A 22394-nucleotide genomic window follows, 5' to 3' on the forward strand; every position below is an offset into this window, starting at 1 on the left:
GCAAACATTTGAAATAAATAAAGTTAAATACAGTTGCTATTTAATGAACAGTGAGACACGCACCACATGTGGTGCACAAGTGTGCCAAAATTCTACGCTCGTTTTTATGCAAATTCTTCAGTATTTTGGGATAAAACTTGCAAAAATGGATTCCTCTGAATGCCCTTTGTACAGTACAAGTGTTTTCTCTAGGCCTCATCATAAAAATGTTCTTCCGACTTCCACCCCCCTCGAGCTGCCTTCTCTAGCCGGGGAGGGTGCACCCTGGCCGGCATGGATGAGTAGGTGCGAGGGGGGTGGATGGTACTATTATTTTGCTAATATCTCCGCGAAGCGGTGGACCCCGGGGCTGAAATTCGGGAGATCCCTAGAGGGTCGAGGGGCCTACCGTATGCGACCACCCTCGAGTTCCTGGGTGGTCCGGTTCCTTAGTTATAACGGATATAATTCCACATTTTGGGGGGCCGTAACTCGGACCCCCGGGGTCATAGGGACATGGGCCTGTGTCGTCGGATAGAGGGCCCACTGGTCTGACTTTGTCCCGATTTTGGTGCAGTTTGGCCCCGTTTTGGCGGAGTTACAGCTTGGCAAAATGTGTGACATTTTGGTTAACATTCACCTCATGTGGTGAAATTAAAAATTGAAATTTTTTTCTATGCATATTTCTACAGTATTATGGCATAAAATTTACAAAAATGGATTCCCCGTAGTGCCCTGAGTACAGTACAAGTGTTTTCTCTAGGCCTCATTCTAAAATTTTTCTTCCGACTTCCACCCCCCTCGAGCTGCCTTCTCTAGCCGGTTTCAAATCATCAGCTCATTAGTAGAGACTGCAAGACCTGATTTGGGTGTGTCTAATAAGGGAGACAATAAAAATGTGCAGGGCAGGGGTGCCTCCAGGACAGGTTTGAAAACCACTGCCCTAAATAGACAGACTGAGCATCGATGCAATGCGGCCACACTCTCTACGTTAGTTGGACTAAAAGCTACCGAAAAGTATTTCAGACATTGTCCTGCGCAAACTGGTTGCAAAATAGGCAGGGCACCAGAAACATCAGAGACACAACAGGGGCAGTGGGTGTGTCAGGAACCAATGGGTGTGGTGCTGTCGGCCTGGGACAAATTGGCCTTAACTGGGTGGACGTGGCTGAACGCTGAGGGTGTACGGCTGATGGCCAGATTGAAGTTGCTGTGGCAGATGTACAGGTAGCTGAGGGCCCAATCTTTCTAAACTTGGTCTTTGCCTGTCCAGCTGTGTCTGGTGGCATCTGGTAGGTATGCAACTGGTGGCTATATTGTGGAGGCACAACAGGCTGTACTCGTGCTGGAGGCAAAGCATCCAAAGCCACTGGACGTGCCTCTGGAAGGTCCAGCCCTTGCAACAGCAATGAGACCTCCTGACCTTTTAAATGGTAATTGTGTCACGTCGTAAGAGTCCTATGATTTACCTCAACTAGCTGAAGGGTTGTGTCACTCATCACCGTTCCATTGCTCAAGATTAGCTGCCGAATTCTTCTGTAATCACGAAGAATGAGATCCCATCTAGACAGAGATTCTGTCCGCTGTTTCTTGGGGCTTCGGTGGATGTTACATAACCTTATGAAAATTATTTCAACAAGCCAACAGCAATTAGGCCACTGTGCTGGAGAGCTGCTAGAACCCAAAACACACCTTTTTGTGCTTTCGACACCAGGAGTGAAGACAGCTTTCTTTTTCGGGGACCTAAAACGTCCTGTAAGTAGCCTGTCTTGATGACGAGCAGCATACACTACCCTGTCTTTATCAAATTTGTCCAGGTTCTGCCAAAAACCCACAATGGTCGCAACTTGTTGGTTGGTAAGTGTGAGGCTTGTCTGTGTGCGCAGCTCCACCAGACAGTCCAACAACGCATCCACCCGGTCCATTCCAGGAATGCAGTGCTCGTCAACAGCCTGGAAATATATAACTGTTGGTTAGGTATTTACATGCTGTTAAGTAAGTTTACTGCTTAATGGCAAATAACTAAATGAGTCACAATTCGTATAGAAAAGGAAATTTTACCATTGCTGAGGGTGTATCTAAAGGAGCCTGGACACTGAGCAGTGGTGGAGTCTGGACACTGGGTACTTGTGCAGCTACACTGGGCACTGGTGCAGCTGAAGGAGCCCGGACTCTGAGCAGTGGTGGAGCCAGGACACTGGGCACTGGTGCAGCTACACTGGGCACTGGTGCAGCTGAAGGAGCCTGGACACTGGGCACTGGTGCAGCTACACTGGGCACTGGTGCAGCTGAAGGAGCCTGGACACTGGGCACTGGTGCAGCTACACCGGGCACTGGTGCAGCTGAAGGAGCCCGGACTCTGGGCAGTGGTGGAGCCTGGACACTGGCCACTGGTGCAGCTACACTGGGCACTGGTGCAGCTGAAGGAGCCTGGACACTGGGCACTGGTGGAGTCTGGACACTGGGCACTGGTGCAGCTACACTGGGCACTGGTGCAGCTGAAGGAGCCTGGACACTGGGCACTGGTGGAGTCTGGACACTGGGCACTGGTGCAGCTGAAGGAGCCTGGACACTGGGCACTGGTGCAGCTACACTGGGCACTGGTGCAGCTGAAGGAGCCTGGACAATGGGCACTGGTGCCGCTACACTGGGCACTTGTGCAGCTGAAGGAGCCTGGACACTGGGCCATGGTGGAGCCTGGACACTGGGCACTGGTGCAGCTACACTTGGCACTGGTGCAGCTGAAGGAGCCTGGACACTGGGCACTGGTGCAGCTACACTGGGCACTGGTGCAGCTGAAGGAGCCTGGACACTGGGCCATGGTGGAGTCTGGATACTGGGCACTGGTGCAGCTGAAGGAGCCTGGACACTGGGCACTGGTGGAGTCTGGACACTGGGCACAGGTGCAGCTATATTGGGCACTGGTGCAGCTGAAGGAGCCTGGACACTGGGAACTGGTGCAGCTGGTAGAACTGGTGGACCTGAAAGGACTAAGTCATCTGATGCCACAAGATTTGCCACTGTGGCTTCCTCTCCAAAGAAATCAATGAAACCCTCATCCATTTCCACTTGCTCCTCCACATCTATCTCCTCCAGCAAATGAGAGGTCCTCTCAGAGGTAGGGCACATGTCCTCCAGGGGCTGACTATTCTGCCTCAACAAGTACTGTACTCCAATGAGCTCTCCTGAGGAAATATTTGTAACAGAAAACGTTTTTAATGGAAATTATGCAGAAATGTTTATTCAGAAATGCAGTAAATATGTTGTTGTCCACTTCTGTATGAACAATATATATCTAATTCAGAGGGTATCATAAAAAGACAGGATTACTCTATATTCTACTATGTATTTTATTTTCTCCCCTGAAACCTAGAACACAGAATAATGTACAAATATTCTGGTAGTATAATTTTTCTCTGATATGTCAAAATTACATTATTACTGTCCAAAAGCAATTGTAATTTTAACAAAAACATGCTACATCATGAGCTGCATTTATCAAAATATTTTTACCTGTGTATACTGCAGGTCGAGTGAAGCTTGGGACCAATTTCCTGCCATACAACTTATTGTAGTTCTCATTGACAGAGTAAACCAGCTCCCCTGTGTAAGAGCGCAGAGTTGAACCTTCATCTGCAACAGCAGCTTCAGCCCGGTCCTGATTCCAGCGTAATAAACCTTCCAGAAGATAAATCTGGAAGTTCAGGCTGTTTGCGCTGTTCCCTAGAAAAAGAAATAGAAAGCCAAATATTGCTTTGAGAAAATGCAAAACAGAAAATTTAATCTGCAAATATCTTGATAAACATGAATTAGTGGCAAAATGTGGTATATTCTGACATGACAAACCTGGAATAAATCTGCTTAGGTGGCAGTGAAATGATTCCAGGGATGTGGAGCCTCTGGCACAACGATAGGTTTTTAGAACCACCCCACCCTTGTTTGTAGTTCCAGTTTCAGTATAGAGCGGCACATTTGGAGGATCTTGGATACAGGTGACGTGCCGCCTCTGGACATTCCAGATGTGCTGCATTCTCACACTGTCAAGTAGTGGAACACCAAGAGCATCATTCCCCTTGCCACCCATGAGCTCTCTGATGAGCATATCAAGGAGGCGGATAGTGGTTTCTTCTCCTCGTGTTCTCCTCCTGCAGTGCTGGAGCAGCTCAGCTTTAGTTAAATGATGGTCCAGTTCTGCCTCTGTCAGTGTAGGCCAGCCCTGTTGGATGAGTTGCTCCCTTTTGGCCCGTCTCAGCAGAGTGAGATCCCCTGCATCCCACTCAAAAATACAGGATGACAGCCTAGCCATAAAAGTAGGGTACGACTGGTGGGCATCAGTGGTGCACCCTACTGCCAGACGTCGCATAAAATGCCAAATGTCTAGGCGGACGATGACATCGGGCCAGCCGCTGAACCGCCTCTTCAATTTAGTCTCTCCCACTGTCTTGCAACAATCACAGTCCACATAAATGACAGTGGGAGGATCAACACCAGCACTCCGGTATCGCTCCATGAGCCCTGCAGCCATGTGGTCTAACCCAGCCCCTTCATTCGCAGTCAGGACACTCATCAGCACCTGACCTATCTCATTGCCCACTGAGGTAAGCCAATGTGCTGTGCCTTTCGCAGGCCCGCTCAACTTCTTGGTGATCTGAAAGAAACAATAAGCATAGCAAATAATACAACAGGCATCCAAATCAGTTACACTGAAAAAAATAAAGCTCTCTCGGTCTAAAAATACATTATAGATAAGGGTACAGTCAAGTAAGCAGCTTATCTGACCTTCTTAGTTGAATCCATTTTTAAAATTGATCCATACGTGGATGTTATGCTGGCCTTTATGTGATCGAGCCTGTTGAGAATGTCCTGACTGTATACAGTGAGGAGCCATTTGTAGCTGGGTACTGAAGCAAGTGGTGGTGGCTCCTGGAAGTGCACCGGATGCAGGCCACGATTATCAAAAAAGGCCACACACTCTGATGTGTACCGAAGCGCACGTTTCAACCACTCCTCACTGTGGTTCTCTCTCGGCTGGCCGATGATCCTCACTGGGCCATTCCCCATGCCCCTCTCACGCAGCAAGCGAAGAACCCGAATGTCACAGGCATACCTTGGAAAAAAGTATTCATTTAAGTATCTTATTGTAAGGTATCTAATTATTGTAGGAAATATTTATCAAAAAAGGTAGCACATAAGTGAAAATGACTGCAAAATAATTACTTGCGTGTGAGGATGACCCTGAATTCAGATAGATGGGCCAGGTCCAACTGCTGCAGCACAGCATGACTCCAGGACAGGTAGCTGGTTCTACACCTGGTGCAGATCAGGGTCTCTGTCACCAGGTTGCAGTATCTGTCAATGTCTAACACCTGTCGTACCCTCCTGTGCAGTCCACCACCACACAGCTGTTGCGTGGCAAAGGCAGGGTTAGTACACTGGAGCCGCACCTTCCACAGCTTATATGGCATCCAGAGCAAGAGACGCTGTGAAAAAAATCAGGTGTTGGAGCTTGGTGGTACAACAGGGCTGGTGGAGGGGGGTGATACCACAACTGTAGGTTTTCACGCAGCTCCAGCTTTCCCTTTGCACCAACCCTAAAAAGTGCTTCCGACACCCACTTCTGGTCTTGCTGTGGCATTGTCTGTGGCCACAGAAGGGGGAGATCTTCTGGCTGAGATGAGACCTGCTGATATTATCAACAACACTGGTTTAAATAAAAGCTAAGAGAGCATTAAATGATGAAGACATCTATATATTTTGAATGAACAAAAGAAGGAACATGAACTAACGTGGAAGCAATCAAAGTCCTCGAGACAGTGTGAAAGGCTAACGAATGCAAGTTGGCCTCTTAATTGACCTAAAAATGGGGCTGTATCTAACATGTAGAGGGATGTTAGGGAGGACAGCTGAAACGGTCAGATGTCACTTAGACCAGCGGGTCTCAATTCAAGTCCTCGCGCCCCCTGCTCTTCACATTTTGTAAGTTTCTTGTATAGCTTCAGACATTTGTTCCATTCGAACGTAAGTGCCCTGAGAACTGGACATCACATGACATCCCTCCGTGATTCAAGTTCAAAGCGTATGTATATGTTCAATTCATAGTGAGTAATACAGTGGTGTATCGAGGTATACAGAGGTAAATGATGTCACACTTCTCCATGTGTGAAGAATTTGCGCAGCACAAATCCGTGAACCAATGTTCCAAAGTGAAGTATACTTTGACGGATTTCCCCTGCTCAGGGAGTGGGGAGCAATGAACACTGTGTAGGGACCATGTCAATCGCTAGGAGCTCACTTCTAATGAGCTGATTATCTGAATCAGGTGTGCTAACAAAGAGAGACATGCAAAACATGCAGACCTGGGGGAAGCGAGGACTAGAATTGAGAACCGCTTCCTTAGACTTTAAGTCAGTGTGAGCAAAAGAGGTGAGAAGTTGTGTGCATGACCCGAGTGTTCCAAGGTAGCCTACATAATACAAGAATCCATACACATGCATACTGAAGTAACAAGACCGAGAAGGTCCTTAAACACAAAAGCTTAATCTCTTTGTAAATTCGACAACATAATCTCGGCCAGTGCAAAGGAGCAAGCCCAGAGGAGGGACAGCCTCTTTGCATCAAACCCGTCATTCCCAGCTATGCTCATCATTCTTGAAAGGCCAGGGGAATTAGCTCAAATGGTAGAGCGCTCGCTTAGCATGCGAGAGGTAGTGGGATCGATGCCCGCATTCTCCAAGTTGGCTCCTGCCCTTTTACTCACACATCCCTAGATCAGTGGTTTTCAATCCTGTCCTGGAGGCATCCCTGCCCTGCACATTTCGCATTTCCCCTCATCTAACACACCTGTTTCAAATCATCAGCTCATTAGTAGAGACTGCAAGACCTGATTTGGGTGTGTCTAATAAGGGAGACATACAAAATGTTCAGGGCAGGGGTGCCTCCAAGAAAGGTTTGAAAACCATTGCCCTAAAGAGACCGACTGAGCGTTGACGCAATGCTGCCACACTCCCACGTTAGCTTTTTTTGGGCTCACAGCTGCCAAAAAGTATTTCAGACATGGTCCTGTGCAAATTGGTTGCAAAACAGTGCCATATTACGCACAGTTCCCTAAAACAGTGGTTTTCAAACCTGTCCTGGAGGCACCCCTGCCCTTCACATTTTGAATGTTTCCCTCATCTAACACACCTGTTTCAAATCATCAGCTCATTAGTAGAGACCGTGAGACCTTATTTGGGTGTGTCTAATAAGGGAGACAATAAAAATGTGCAGGGCAGGGGTGCCTCCAGGACAGGTTTGAAAACCACTGCCCTAAAGAGACAGACTGAGCATCGATGCAATGTGGCCACACTCTCTACGTTAGTTAATTTTTTTGGACTAAAAGCTGCCGAAAAGTATTTCAGACATTGTCCTGCGCAAACTGGTTGCAAAATAGGTCCCACCGAGATTTGAACTCGGATCACTGGATTCAGAGTCCAGAGTGCTAACCATTACACCATGGAACCTTAACTGGTGCAGCTGTTGCTCACAGGGCTACAAACACTGGCACCATCGCCAAGCTAGTGCTGTTTTATCTTTTCCTGCGGCAAGAAAGCACACAGGCTCCACCGAGATTCGAACTCAGATCGCTGGATTCAAAGCCCAGAGTGCCATTACACCATGGATCGAAACTGCTTGGTTGGAGGCCAACTTGGAAACAGATAGCTCTCTGGCTGTGGGGAAGCAGTTATACAGAGAGGTTGGAACCCAGTGATTATTGGTCAATGGCCCGCCTCAAAAAAGGGAAAAGTGTGGGAGATGTTGCCGAAACCCGGGATTGAACCAGGGACCTTTAGATCTTCAGTCTAACGCTCTCCCAACTGAGCTATTTCAGCTACAACAAACCTCTGCTTAGCAAGCAGGGATTTCAGTGAGATCACCCTACTCTTTGTCGGAGCTGAAGAGCACAGCAGAGATGAGCCCCCAGACAATAAAAACAGCTGTCCAGTATGGGGATCAAACCCACGACCTTGGCGTTATTAGCACCACGCTCTAACCAGCTGAGCTAACCGGCCTGTCTTAGCCATCCGTGTCTGCCTGATCGGAAAAAACCTGCCATAATGTTTGTGAATGCAATGAGACAATAAAGCTTAACATTTTAACCTGAACAAGGGCTCGTCCGGGATTTGAACCCGGGCCCTCTCGCACCCAAAGCGAGAATCATACCCCTAGACCAGACAGTGTGAAAGGCACTGACAAGAAGGCCCAAAGACAAGAAAAAATAGCTATTTCAGCAACAATAAAAGAAGGAACATGAACTAACGTGGAAGCAATCAAAGTCCTCGAGACAGTGTGAAAGGCTAACGAATGCAAGTTGGCCTCTTAATTGACCTAAAAATGGGGCTGTATCTAACATGTAGAGGGATGTTAGGGAGGACAGCTGAAATGGTCAGATGTCACTTAGATTAGCGGGCCTCAATTCCAGTCCTCGCGCCCCCTGCTCTTCACATTTTGTAAGTTTCTCGTATAGCTTCAGACATTTGTTCCATTCGAACGTAAGTGCCCTGAGAACTGGACATCACATGACATCCCTCCGTGATTCAAGTTCAAAGCGTATGTATACTTTCAATTCATAGTGAGTAATACAGTGGTGTATCGAGGTAAATGATGTCACACTTCTCCATGTGTGAAGAAGTTGCGCAGCACAAATCCGTGAACCAATGTTCCAAAATGAAGTATACTTTGACGGATTTCCCCTGCTCAGGGAGTGGGGAGCAATGAACAGTGTGTAGAGACCATGTCAATCACTAGGAGCTCACTTCTAATGAGCTGATTATCCGAATCAGGTGTGCTAACAAAGAGAGACATGCAAAACATGCAGACCTGGTGGGAGCGAGGACTAGAATTGAGAACCGCTTCCTTAGACTTTAAGTCAGTGTGAGCAAAAGAGGTGAGAAGTTGTCTGCATGATCCGAGTGTTCCAAGGTAGCCTACATAATACAAGAATCCATACACATGCATACTGGCGTAAAAAGACCGAGAAGGTCCTTAAACACAAAAGCTTAATCTCTTTGTTAATTCGACAACATAATCTCGGCCAGTGCAAAGGAGCAAGCCCAGAGGAGGGACAGCCTCTCTGCATCAAACCCATCATTCCCAGCTATGCTCGTCATTCTTGAAAGGCCAGGGGAATTAGCTCAAATGGTAGAGCGCTCGCTTAGCATGAGGAAGGGGTCCAATCTTTGAGCCCCGCACGCAAGCGAAAAAGACGCAGAACACGTGAAAACGCCAAAGGATTTCCCCTGCGGCAATACTCGGGGTATATGTTTCTGCGTTTTGAAGAGTTGTTATTACATGTGAAACAATTCTACCCTCCGCGGCCTGGATTCGAACCCGTGCTCTCTCAGATGAGCCGTGACGTCATATGTCCACGACGTGTATTGTTAAGCGTGCAATAAACCGAGACTTTTATTTTGTTATCTATGACATACCATTGATTGCTTTTATACTACATAGATTTGTGTGAGTGTGTGTGTGTATTATTAAAAAAAACTTTTTCATGTTTGTGTTTAAATAGAATTAATAAAAAACGTTTCTTCAAATATGTTTTGTGTGTGTGGATATGATTTGATTGATATGATTTAGCAGATTTTTTTTTATCTGATCAAAAAAATGTTCTATTAAAATGAATACAAACACATACACACAATATAAAAAGAACAATATAAAAGAGTGGGCCCAAGTAATATATACAAAATGTTTTATTAAAATGAACACACACATACATACACACAATATAAAAAGGACAATATGATAAGAGTGGGCCCATATAATATAAACAAAATATATACAGGACAGATATAATGTACTTGTATAAAAAAAATATGAAAAGAGTGGGCCCATATAATATAAACAATATATATATATATATATATATATATATATATATATATATATACAGGAAAGATATTATGTACTACTTATATTAAAAAAAAATATATGAAAAGAGTGGGCCCATATAATATATACAAAATATACACAGGAAATAAATTATTTACTATGGAGGCGGAGTTTGTCATTTATTTTGCCTGCCGCTGTTCTGCCAACCAATCATCTAAAGTTTTTCCATTAGAGGAGCGTGAGCAAAATGTGGCATTCCCATATCGGCTATGACCAAACTCTTTAGTTTTGGGCTGCCCACATTCGCTGCACTTGTTAAAAGTTACCCCTCGCACATACTTCCTCTTATGGACTCCGCTTTCCGTCTCCAGGGCCCGCCGGAGCCTGTTCCTCTGGGTGTAACGGGACACAGAAGCAGCAGGCGCTGGAGCAGGCGCTGGAGCAGGCGCTGGAGCAGGCGGAGCTGGGCCTGGACCGGATGTCAAAGCACCAGAAGATGAAATCTCCATCGACACAGTCATGTCTGGGTTAAGGACTAGTGTGCCTAACAGTGACCCAGGTGCTGAAATGGGCTGCACAACTCCTGCTGCTGTGGGGACGGGTGCGATAGGGCACTCCCTTTTGGCAGCAGTGGGCCGGCGACCCGGTCGCAGAATTGGAGCCTGTCCTTCTCGATTTGGCGGAAGGATAAATTGATGTTTTGGGCCTGATGTTGATGGCACGTCATCCAATTTTTCCCTCGGCAGAGGAAGCTGCGTATCAGCCACATCAATTGGGTCAGATGGAGTCAGTCCCTGGGCGAGGACACTCATTTCCTGATTCTTCTGCTGACGTTGAAACCTGAAAGTAAATTACTTGTAAAATATATATATATATATATATATATATCTCATGTGTGTGTGTTTGTGTGTACAGAAGTATTCAGTTCCCTGGAACCAAATAATGTGCCTTGCTTACCACTGAATGAGTGTCCTCTGGTTCAGCTCAAACAGCTGGATCATTGTTTCATCCATCAGCCTTCGACTGTTAAGTACCAGGTCTCGGATGTGGTGGTAATCTGAAAGGATTTTAGACCACCTGGGGATGCAAACTCCAGCCTTCTTGGTCGGTGACTTGTGTAAAGCACACAGCTTCATACAAATGGCCTCAACCAAGCCGCTGGTGCTGGGCCACTGTGCTGGACCCCCAGGATGTCCAATCAGACACCGTTTCACACTCTCCACACCCGGTGTGACTCCGGACCGCTTCGGTGCCTTAAAGCGCCCATGTGTCAGCTGAGGCTGATGTCGAGGCTGATAGTTGACCCGCTGTTTATCAACGTCAGGGAGAGCTGTCCACAGCTGGATGGCCTCTGTCACCTGCAGGTTGGAGAGGTAAGGAGCCTCACGAAGACCCACCAGGAAACCAGCCAGATCCTGGACCTTGTCCCACCCAGCGATGCCATCAGGTCCAATGACTTCTCCCTAGTAAATGCAGATTAGTGTTATTATACACTTTCAGTCAAAAGCCTTTGAACAGAAATATTTTTTTACATTTTTTAAAGAATTCTGCTCAACAAGCCTGTATGGATACATTTGGCCTTTTTTTGTTTGTTTTTAGTTAAGACTCTCAATGTTTTTTTTATAAAAAAAAAAAGTAATTATTGTTACATTTTAGAAAATATCAATTATTTCTTGGTAAATGCAGTTTTCCATATCTCCACAACAATTTGGTAACAATTTTTACAATTAAAATGTGTGTGTGTTATTATGTGTTAATACCAAATATAAATGTAAATAGTTTAATCATTATTTTCATTCATAGGACCCAGAAACCATGATTTCTTAGACAATAAACACATCATTGTTGACAGTAGCATAGCTTAATTAGCTGACGGTCGATAAATTTAACTTATCTGGTCATTTATCATGTGAAAAGTTACAGGTTCACAGGTACTGAAGAAAGCATGAACTGTACATGCTAGCTAGCTATACTGACACGATTCATTTTCCAAAATTACACACTGTATATGAACAAATAATGACCAGTTTTCAATGAATGAAGTAATAGCCTTACCTTTAACAAAGATGACAACAACGGCGATTGGTCAAAAGGAGGCCACAGGAGAGAAACGCGATTGATCAAAAGTAAGCCACGGAAGAGAAACGCGATTGGTCAAAAGTAAGCCACAGGCGAAACGCGATTGGTCAAAAGTAAGCCACAGGCGAAACGCGATTGGTCAAAAGTAAGCCACAGGCGAAACGCGATTGGTCAAAAGTAAGCCACAGGCGAAACGCGATTGGTCAAAAGTAAGCCACAGGCGAAACGCGATTGGCTCATGTGGGCTTTGTGCTTACTTTGGCTCAGTCGGTGGGAAGCAGTAGGCGCAAGCGAGAGGTAGCGGGATCGATGCATTCTCCAAGTTGGCTCCTGCCCTTTTACTCACACATCCCTAGATCAATGGTTTTCAATCCTGTCCTGGAGGCATCCCTGCCCTGCACATTTCGCATTTCCCCTCATCTAACACACCTGTTTCAAATCATCAGCTCATTAGTAGAGACTGCAAGACCTGATTTGGGTGTGTCTAATAAGGGAGACATACAAAATGTTCAGGGCAGGGGTGCCTCCAGGAAAGGTTTGAAAACCATTGCCCTAAAGAGACCGACTGAGCGTTGACGCAATGCTGCCACACTCCCACGTTAGCTTTTATTGGGCTCATAGCTGCCAAAAAGTATTTCAGACATGGTCCTGTGCAAATTGGTTAAAAAACAGTGCCATTTTACGCACAGTTCCCTAAAGCAGTGGTTTTCAAACCTGTCCTGGAGGCACCCCTGCCCTTCACATTTTGAATGTTTCCCTCATCTAACACACCTGTTTCAAATCATCAGCTCATTAGTAGAGACCGCGAGACCTTATTTGGGTGTGTCTAATAAGGGAGACAATAAAAATGTGCAGGGCAGGGGTGCCTCCAGGACAGGTTTGAGAACCACTGCCCTAAAGAGACAGACTGAGCATCGATGCAATGCGGCCACACTCTCTACGTTAGTTAATTTTTTTGGACTAAAAGGTGCCGAAAAGTATTTCAGACATTGTCCTGCGCAAACTGGTGGCAAAATAGGTCCCACCGAGATTTGAACTTGGATCACTGGATTCAGAGTCCAGAGTGCTAACCATTACACCATGGAACCTTAACTGGTGCAGCTGTTGCTCACAGGGCCACAAACACTGGCACCATCGCCAAACTAGTGCTGTTTTAGCTTTTCCTGCAGCAAGAAACACAAAGTCTCCACCGAGATTCGGACTCAGATCGCTGGATTCAAAGCCCAGAGTGCTGACCATTACACCATGGAACCGAAACTGCTTGGTTGGAGGCCAACTTGGAAACAGATAGCTCTCTGGCTGTGGGGAAGCAGTTATACAGGGAGGTTGGAACCCAGTGATTTTTGGTCAATGGCCCGCCTCAAAAAAGGGAAAAGTGTAGGAGATGTTGCCGAAACCCGGGATCGAATCAGGGACCTTTAGATCTTCAGTCTAACGCTCTCCCAACTGAGCTATTTCGGCTACAACAAACCTCTGCTTAGCAAGCAGGGATTTCAGTGAGATCACCCTACTCTTTGTGTGAGCTGAAGAGCAGAGCAAAGATGAGCCCCCAGACAATAAAAACAGCAGGCCAATATGGGGATCGAACCCGCGACATTGGAGTTATGAGCACCACACTCTAACCAGCTGAGCTAACCGGCCTGGCTTAGCCATCCATGTCTGCCTGATTGGAAAAAAATCTGCCATAATGTTTGTGAATGCAATGAGACAATAAAGCTTCACGTTTTAACCTGAACAAGGGCTCGTCCGGGATTTGAACCCGGGACCTCTCGCACCCAAATCGAGAATCATACCCCTAGACCAACAAGCCTTCTTTCCCTAAGCCAAGAAAAAAGAGCTATTCCAGCATCAATAAAAGAAGGAACATGAACTAACGTGGAAGCAATCAAAGTCCTCAAGACAGTGTGAAAGGCTAACGAATGCAAGTTGGCCTATTAATTGACCTAAAAATGGGGCTGTATCTAACATGTAGAGGGATGTTAGGGAGGACAGCTGAAACGGTCAGATGTCACTTAGACCAGCGGGTCTCAATTCCAGTCCTCGCGCCCCCTGCTCTTCACATTTTATAAGTTTCTTGTATAGCTTCAGACATTTGTTCCATTCGAACGTAAGTGCCCTGAGAACTGGACATCACATGACATCCCTCCGTGATTCAAGTTCAAAGCGTATGTATATGTTCAATTCATAGTGAGTAATACAGTGGTGTATCGAGGTATACAGAGGTAAATGATGTCACACTTCTCCATGTGTGAAGAAGTTGCGCAGCACAAATCCGTGAACCAATGTTCCAAAGTGAAGTATACTTTGACGGATTTCCCCTGCTCAGGGAGTAGGGAGCAATGAACACTGTGTAGGGACCATGTCAATCGCTAGGAGCTCACTTCTAATGAGCTGATTATCCGAATCAGGTGTGCTAACAAAGAGAGACATGCAAAACATGCAGACCTGGGGGGAGCGAGGACTAGAATTGAGAACCGCTTCCTTAGACTTTAAGTCAGTGTGAGCAAAAGAGGTGAGAAGTTGTCTGCATGACCCGAGTGTTCCAAGGTAGCCTACATAATACAAGAATCCATACACATGCATACTGGCGTAACAAGACCGAGAAGGTCCTTAAACACAAAAGCTTAATCTCTTTGTAAATTCGACAACATAATCTCGGCCAGTGCAAAGGAGCAAGCCCAGAGGAGGGACAGCCTCTTTGCATCAAACCCGTCATTCCCAGCTATGCTCGTCATTCTTGAAAGGCCAGGGGAATTAGCTCAAATGGTAGAGCGATCGCTTAGCATGTGAGAGGTAGGGGGATCGATGCCCGCATTCTCCAAGTTGGCTCCTGCCCTTTTACTCACACATCCCTAGATCAGTGGTTTTCAATCCTGTCCTGGAGGCATCCCTGCCCTGCACATTTCGCATTTCCCCTCATCTAACACACCTGTTTCAAATCATCAGCTCATTAGTAGAGACTGCAAGACCTGATTTGGGTGTGTCTAATAAGGGAGACATACAAAATGTTCAGGGCAGGGGTGCCTCCAAGAAAGGTTTGAAAACCATTGCCCTAAAGAGACCGACTGAGCGTTGACGCAATGCTGCCACACTCCCACGTAAGCTTTTTTTTGGGCTCACAGCTGCCAAAAAGTATTTCAGACATGGTCCTGTGCAAATTGGTTGCAAAACAGTGCCATATTACGCACAGTTCCCTAAAACAGTGGTTTTCAAACCTGTCCTGGAGGCACCCCTGCCCTTCACATTTTGAATGTTTCCCTCATCTAACACACCTGTTTCAAATCATCAGCTCATTAGTAGAGACCGCGAGACCTTATTTGGGTGTGTCTAATAAGGGAGACAATAAAAATGTGCAGGGCAGGGGTGCCTCCAGGACAGGTTTGAGAACCACTGCCCTAAAGAGACAGACTGAGCATCGATGCAATGCGGCCACACTCTCTACGTTAGTTAATTTTTTTGGACTAAAAGCTGCCGAAAAGTATTTCAGACATTGTCCTGCGCAAACTGGTGGCAAAATAGGTCCCACCGAGATTTGAACATGGATCACTTGATTCAGAGTCCAGAGTGCTAACCATTACACCATGGAACCTTAACTGGTGCAGCTGTTGCTCACAGGGCCACAAACACTGGCACCATCGCCAAACTAGTGCTGTTTTATCTTTTCCTGCGGCAAGAAAGCACACAGGCTCCACCGAGATTCGAACTCAGATCGTTGGATTCAAAGCCCAGAGTGCTGACCATTACACCATGGAACCAAAACTGCTTGGTTGGAGGCCAACTTGGAAACAGATAGCTCACTGGCTGTGGGCAAGCAGTTATACAGAGAGGTTGGAACCCAGTGATTTTTGGTCAATGGCCCGCCTCAAAAAAGGGAAAAGTGTGGGAGATGTTGCCAAAATCCGGGATCGAACCAGGGACCTTTAGATCTTCAGTCTAACACTCTCCCAACCGAGCTATTTCGGCTACAACAAACCTCTGCTTAGCAAGCAGGCATTTCAGTGAGATCACCCTACTCTTTGTCGGAGATGAAGAGCAGAGCAGAGATGAGCCCCCAGACAATAAAAACAGCTGGCCAGTACGGGGATCGAACCCGCGACCTTGGCGTTATTAGCACCACGCACTATTTAGCTGAGCTAACCGGCCTGGCTTAGCCATTAGTGTCTGCCTGATTGAAAAAAACCAGCTATAATGTTTGTGAATGCAATGAGACAATAAAGCTTCACGTTTCAACCCGAATCAGGTGTGCTAACAAAGAGAGACATGCAAAACATGCAGACCTGGGGGGAGCGAGGACTAGAATTGAGAACCGCTTCCTTAGACTTTAAGTCAGTGTGAGCAAAAGAGGTGAGAAGTTGTCTGCATTATCCGAGTGTTCCAAGGTAGCCTACATAATACAAGAATCCATACACATGCATACTGGCGTAACAAGACCGAGAAGGTCCTTAAACACAAAAGCTTAATCTCTTTGTAAATTCGACAACATAATCTCGGCCAGTGCAAAGGAGCAAGCCCAGAGGAGGGACAGCCTCTTTGCATCAAACCCGTCATTCCCAGCTATGCTCGTCATACTTGAAAGGCCAGGGGAATTAGCTCAAATGGTAGAGCGCTCGCTTAGCATAGAAAGGGGTCCAATCTTTGAGCCCCGCACGCAAGCGAAAAAGACGCAGAAAATGCCAAAGGATTTCCCCTGCGGCAATACTCAGGGTATATGTTTCTGCGTTTTGAAGAGTTACATGTGAAACAATTCTACCCTCCGCGGCCTGGATTCGAACCCGTGCTCTCTCAGATGAGCCGTGACGTCATATGTCCACGACGTGTATTGTTAAGCGTGCAATAAACCGAGACTTTTATTTTGTTATCTATGACACTGGTTCCTAAAAGTTAAATAATATTAAAAAATATATAAAAAAGGGTTTAATATTATTTAACTTTTAGGAACCAGTGCCAGCGATGCGCATTTTCAGGCCTATCTCCTTGAGGGCTTGATGCGTTGGAATGATGACCGAATGGAAGATGCCATAAAACGGGCGTCCTCCATTCGGACATATGGCAGTGCCATGAGAGAGGCTGTGGACCGGCTTAGCCGAACAGTCTTTGGGAAGCCCTGGGATGAGCGCTATCGCCCTCCTGGAGCATATACAGGTAAGAAATTTAATTTGTTCTTTTGCAATATTCTATTAAGTTATCTATTTAGCCTCCAATGTACTTGATAAATTATTAAGAGCACTTTTTTTCTTTTTTTCTTATTTTATTATTGTAGGTGAATTGCTGGGAATCGAGTACCTTTACAGCCAGACTGGCAAAACACTGTCTCCAGTGCTCCAGAACCCAGAGGAGGAAGACCGGCTGGTGGAGGAAGTTGATGATCAGGACCTGCTAGATGAGGGGTTTGAGCAAGAGAGCATGGAGGACATCACAGTTCCAGTGCTGTATGAGGATGACCCCTGCCGTGATCTCAGAAACAGCCCCTCATCTTTGCCTCTGCCTCAGTCCCCAGCATCACTGGCTGAGCCGTCCACATCATCTGGAGGAGAGGGACAGCATCTCGCCCCTGCCTCTTCAGTGCTGTCACAGCCATCTGACACTGGAAGCAGTGTCTCCGGCGAGGCTCAGGTAAGACACTCTAAGGGCTTTATTTTGTTTCAGTCTCGTTTTATTCCAAATACACTATAAGCAAGGTGTTTTTTTTTTAAGCCTGCATTTATTTGATTCAAAATACAACAAAAGCAGTAATATTTTGAAATATTTTTACTATTTAAAATAACTGCTATCCATTTGAATATATTTAAAAAAGTAATTCAGTCTTGTGATTTCAATGCTGAATTTTAGCATCATTACTCAGGGCACACGATTCTTCAGAAATCATTCCAATTTGCTGCTAAGAAAAACCGGGTGCCGGGTGCTATATTATTATTATTATTATTAGGTTAAAAATAGCTCCTAGAGATTTTTTGTTTAGGTTTCTTTGATGAATAGAAAGTTCAGTATATATTGTAACATTATAAATGTCTTTATCATCTATTTAATGCGTCCTTGCTAAATAAAAGTATTAATTTCTATAATTTAATACTAAATATATAATGATTTAAATGTTCTGACTCCACACTTTTGGATGGTATAGTGTATAATGTTAAAAAAGCTTTTTATTACAGATAAACTCTTATCTTGGATCCTTCTATTCATCAAAGAATCTTGAACAAAATGTACACAACTGTTCTAAATATTGATAATAATATCAATAAAAAAAGGTTTCTAGAAGAACAAATCAGGATATCTGAATGATTTCTGAAGATCATGTGACACTGAAGACTGGAGGAATGATGCTGAAAATACGATTATGCATCACAGAAATAACTTACACTTTAAACTATATTCAAATAGAAAGCATTTTTATTTTAAATAGTAAAATTATTTCACAATATAATGGCTTTTGTTGTATTTGAATAAAATAAATGCAGGCTTGTTGAGCAGAATTCTTTAAAAAATGTAAAAAAAATATTTCTGTTCAAAGGCTTTTGACTGGAAGTGTATATTAACACTAATCTGCATTTACTAGGGAGCAGTCATTGGACCTGATGGCATCGCTGGGTGGGACAAGGTCCAGGATCTGGCTGGTTTCCTGGTGGGTCTTCGTGAGGCTCCTTACCTCACCGACCTGCAGGTGACAGAGGCCATCCAGCTGTGGACAGCTCTCCCTGACGTTGATAAACAGCGGGTCAACTATCAGCCTCGACATCAGCCTCAGCTGACACATGGGCGCTTTAAGGCACCGAAGCGGTCCGGAGTCACACCGGGTGTGGAGAGTGTGAAACGGTGTCTGATTGGACATCCTGGGGGTCCAGCACAGTGGCCCAGCACCAGCCGCTTGGTTGAGGCCATTTGTATGAAGCTGTGTGCTTTACACAAGTCACCGACCAAGAAGGCTGGAGTTTGCACCCCCAGGTGGTCTAAAATCCTTTCAGATTACCACCACATCCGAGACCTGGTGCTTAACAGTAGAAGGCTGATGGATGAAACAATGATCCAGCTGTTTGAGCTGAACCAGAGGACACTCATTCAGTGGTAAGCAAGGCACATTATTTGGTTCCAGGGAACTGAATACTTCTGTACACACACACACACACACATATATATATATATGTATATATATATATATATTTTACAAGTAATTTACTTTCAGGTTTCAACGGCAGCAGAAGAATCAGCAAATGAGTGTCCTTGCCCAGGGACTGACTCCATCTGACCCAATTGATGTGGCTGATACGCAGCTTCCTCTGCCGAGGGAAAAATTGGATGACGTGCCATCAACATCAGGCCCAAAACATCAATTTATCCTTCCGCCAAATCGAGAAGGACAGGCTCCAATTCTGCGACCGGGTCGCCAGCCCACTGCTGCCAAAAGGGAGTGCCCTATCGCACCCGTCCCCACAGCAGCAGGAGTTGTGCAGCCCATTTCAGCACCTGGGTCACTGTTAGGCACACTAGTCCTTAACCCAGACATGACTGTGTCAATGGTGATTTCATCTTCTGGTGCTTTGACATCCGGTCCAGGCCCAGCTCCGCCTGCTCCAGCGCCTGCTCCAGCGCCTGCTCCAGCGCCTGCTCCAGCGCCTGCTCCAGCGCCTGCTCCAGCGCCTGCTGCTTCTGTGTCCCGTTACACCCAGAGGAACAGGCGCCGGCGGGCCCTGGAGACGGAAAGCGGAGTCCATAAGAGGAAGTATGTGCGAGGGGTAACTTTTAACAAGTGCAGCGAATGTGGGCAGCCCAAAACTAAAGAGTTTGGTCATAGCCGATATGGGAATGCCACATTTTGCTCACGCTCCTCTAATGGAAAAACTTTAGATGATTGGTTGGCAGAACAGCGGCAGGCAAAATAAATGACAAACTCCGCCTCCATAGTAAATAATTTATTTCCTGTGTATATTTTGTATATATTATGTGGGCCCACTCCTTTCATATATTTTTTTTTTAATATAAGTAGTACATAATATCTTTCCTGTATATATATATATATATATATATATATATATATATATATATATATATATATATATATATATATATATATATATATATATATATATATATATATATATATATATATATATATATATATATATATATATTGTTTATATTATATGGGCCCACTCTTTTCATATTTTTTTATATAAGTAGTACAAATTATCTTTCCTGTGTATATATATATTGTTTATATTATATGGGCCCACTCTTTTCATATTTTTTTTTTTATACAAGTACATTATATCTATCCTGTATATATTTTGTTTATATTATATGGGCCCACTCTTATCATATTGTCCTTTTTATATTGTGTGTATGTATGTGTGTGTTCATTTTAATAAAACATTTTGTATATATTACTTGGGCCCACTCTTTTATATTGTTCTTTTTATATTGTGTGTATGTGTTTGTATTCATTTTAATAGAACATTTTTTTGATCAGATAAAAAAAAAATCTGCTAAATCATATCAATCAAATCATATCCACACACACAAAACATATTTTAAGAAACGTTTTTTATTAATTCTATTTAAACACAAACATGAAAAAAGTTTTTTTTAATAATACACACACAAATCTATGTAGTATAAAAGCAATCAATGGTATGTCATAGATAACAAAATAAAAGTCTCGGTTTATTGCACGCTTAACAATACACGTCGTGGACATATGACGTCACGGCTCATCTGAGAGAGCACGGGTTCGAATCCAGGCCACGGAGGGTAGAATTGTTTCACATGTAATAACAACTCTTCAAAACGCAGAAACATATACCCCGAGTATTGCCGCAGGGGAAATCCTTCGGTGTTTTCACGTGTTCTGCGTCTTTTTCGCTTGCGTGTGGGGCTCAAAGATTGGACCCCTTCCTCATGCTAAGCGAGCGCTCTACCATTTGAGCTAATTACCCTGGCCTTTCAAGAATGACGAGCATAGCTGGGAATGACGGGTTTGATGCAAAGAGGCTGTCCCTCCTCTGGGCTTGCTCCTTTGCACTGGCCGAGATTATGTTGTCAAATTAACAAAGAGATTAAGCTTTTGTGTTTAAGGACCTTCTCGGTCTTGTTACGCCAGTATGCATGTGTATGGATTTTTGTATTATGTAGGCTACCTTGGAACACTCGGATCATGCAGACAACTTCTCACCTCTTTTGCTCACACTGACTTAAAGTCTAAGGAAGCGGTTCTCAATTCTAGTCCTCGCTCCCCCCAGGTCTGCATGTTTTGCATGTCTCTCTTTGTTAGCACACCTGATTCGGATAATCAGCTCATTAGAAGTGAGCTCCTAGTGATTGACATGGTCCCTACACAGTGTTCATTGCTCCCCACTCCCTGAGCAGGGGAAATCCGTCAAAGTATACTTCACTTTGGAACATTGGTTCACGGATTTGTGCTGCGCAATTTCTTCACACATGGAGAAGTGTGACATAATTTACCTCTGTATACCTCGATACACCACTGTATTACTCACTATGAATGGAATGGAACAAATGTCTGAAGCTATACGAGAAACTTACAAAATGTGAAGAGCAGGGGGCGCGAGGACTGCAATTGAGACCCGCTGGTCTAAGTGACATCTGACCGTTTCAGCTGTCCTCCCTAACATCCCTCTACATGTTAGATATAGCCCCATTTTTAGGTCAATTAAGAGGCCAACTTGCATTCGTTAGCCTTTCACACTGTCTCGAGGACTTTGATTGCTTCCACGTTAGTTCATGTTCCTTATTTTGTTGATGCTCTTTTTTCCTGGCTTTGGGCAAGAAGGCTTGTTGGTCTAGTGGTATGATTCTCGATTTGGGTGCGAGAGGTCCTGGGTTCAAATCCCGGACGAGCCCTTGTTCAGGTTAAAACGTGAAGCTTTATTGTCTCATTGCATTCACAAACATTATGGCAGGTTTTTTCCAATCAGGCAGATACGGATGGCTAAGCCAGGCCGGTTAGCTCAGCTGATTAGTGCGTGGTGCTAATAACCCCAAGGTCGCGGGTTTGATCCCCGTACTGGCCAGCTGTTTTTATTGTCTGGGGGCTCATCTCTGCTCTGCTCTTCAGCTCCGACAAAGAGTAGGGTGATCTCACTGAAATCGCTGCTTGCTAAGCAGAGGTTTGTTGTAGCCAAAATAGCTCAGTTGGGAGAGTGTTAGACTGAAGATCTAAAGGTCCCTGGTTCGATCCTGGGTTTCAGCAACATCTCCCACACTTTTCCCTTTTTTGAGGCGGGCCATTGACCAAAAATCACTGGGTTCCAACCTCTCTGTATAACTGCTTCCCCACAGCCAGAGAGCTATCTGTTTCCAAGTTGGCCTCCTACCAAGCAGTTTCGGTTCCATGGTGTAATGGTCAGCACTCTGGGCTTTGAATCCAGCGATCTGAGTTCGAATCTCGGTGGAGCCTGTGTGCTTTCTTGTCGCAGGAAAAGATAAAACAGCACTAGTTTGGTGATGGT

General features: G+C 45.0%; 12 non-coding genes across 12 annotated transcripts; 4 read left to right on the forward strand and 8 right to left on the reverse strand.

Moving 5' to 3' along the window:
• Positions 1-6638: 6638 nt before the first annotated feature.
• trnaa-agc (transfer RNA alanine (anticodon AGC)) lies at positions 6639-6711 on the forward strand. The gene has a single exon. It is a non-coding gene; the product is annotated as a tRNA-Ala (tRNA).
• A 695-nt stretch (positions 6712-7406) lies between these two features.
• Positions 7407-7478, reverse strand: trnaq-cug (transfer RNA glutamine (anticodon CUG)). The gene has a single exon. It is a non-coding gene; the product is annotated as a tRNA-Gln (tRNA).
• A 296-nt stretch (positions 7479-7774) lies between these two features.
• Positions 7775-7847, reverse strand: trnaf-gaa (transfer RNA phenylalanine (anticodon GAA)). The gene has a single exon. It is a non-coding gene; the product is annotated as a tRNA-Phe (tRNA).
• Positions 7848-7953: 106 nt separating this feature from the next.
• trnai-aau (transfer RNA isoleucine (anticodon AAU)) lies at positions 7954-8027 on the reverse strand. The gene has a single exon. It is a non-coding gene; the product is annotated as a tRNA-Ile (tRNA).
• A 4920-nt stretch (positions 8028-12947) lies between these two features.
• On the reverse strand, positions 12948-13019 carry trnaq-cug (transfer RNA glutamine (anticodon CUG)). Its single transcript has one exon. It is a non-coding gene; the product is annotated as a tRNA-Gln (tRNA).
• Positions 13020-13319: 300 nt separating this feature from the next.
• On the reverse strand, positions 13320-13392 carry trnaf-gaa (transfer RNA phenylalanine (anticodon GAA)). Its single transcript has one exon. It is a non-coding gene; the product is annotated as a tRNA-Phe (tRNA).
• Positions 13393-13669: 277 nt separating this feature from the next.
• On the reverse strand, positions 13670-13741 carry trnap-ugg (transfer RNA proline (anticodon UGG)). The gene has a single exon. It is a non-coding gene; the product is annotated as a tRNA-Pro (tRNA).
• Positions 13742-15614: 1873 nt separating this feature from the next.
• trnaq-uug (transfer RNA glutamine (anticodon UUG)) lies at positions 15615-15686 on the reverse strand. The gene has a single exon. It is a non-coding gene; the product is annotated as a tRNA-Gln (tRNA).
• A 135-nt stretch (positions 15687-15821) lies between these two features.
• trnaf-gaa (transfer RNA phenylalanine (anticodon GAA)) lies at positions 15822-15894 on the reverse strand. The gene has a single exon. It is a non-coding gene; the product is annotated as a tRNA-Phe (tRNA).
• Positions 15895-21714: 5820 nt separating this feature from the next.
• trnap-ugg (transfer RNA proline (anticodon UGG)) lies at positions 21715-21786 on the forward strand. Its single transcript has one exon. It is a non-coding gene; the product is annotated as a tRNA-Pro (tRNA).
• A 276-nt stretch (positions 21787-22062) lies between these two features.
• Positions 22063-22135, forward strand: trnaf-gaa (transfer RNA phenylalanine (anticodon GAA)). Its single transcript has one exon. It is a non-coding gene; the product is annotated as a tRNA-Phe (tRNA).
• Positions 22136-22270: 135 nt separating this feature from the next.
• trnaq-uug (transfer RNA glutamine (anticodon UUG)) lies at positions 22271-22342 on the forward strand. The gene has a single exon. It is a non-coding gene; the product is annotated as a tRNA-Gln (tRNA).
• The last annotated feature ends 52 nt before the right edge of the window (positions 22343-22394 follow it).

Source organism: Carassius carassius, chromosome 8 (genome assembly GCF_963082965.1).
Source record: "Carassius carassius chromosome 8, fCarCar2.1, whole genome shotgun sequence".
Lineage (NCBI taxonomy): Eukaryota > Metazoa > Chordata > Actinopteri > Cypriniformes > Cyprinidae > Carassius > Carassius carassius.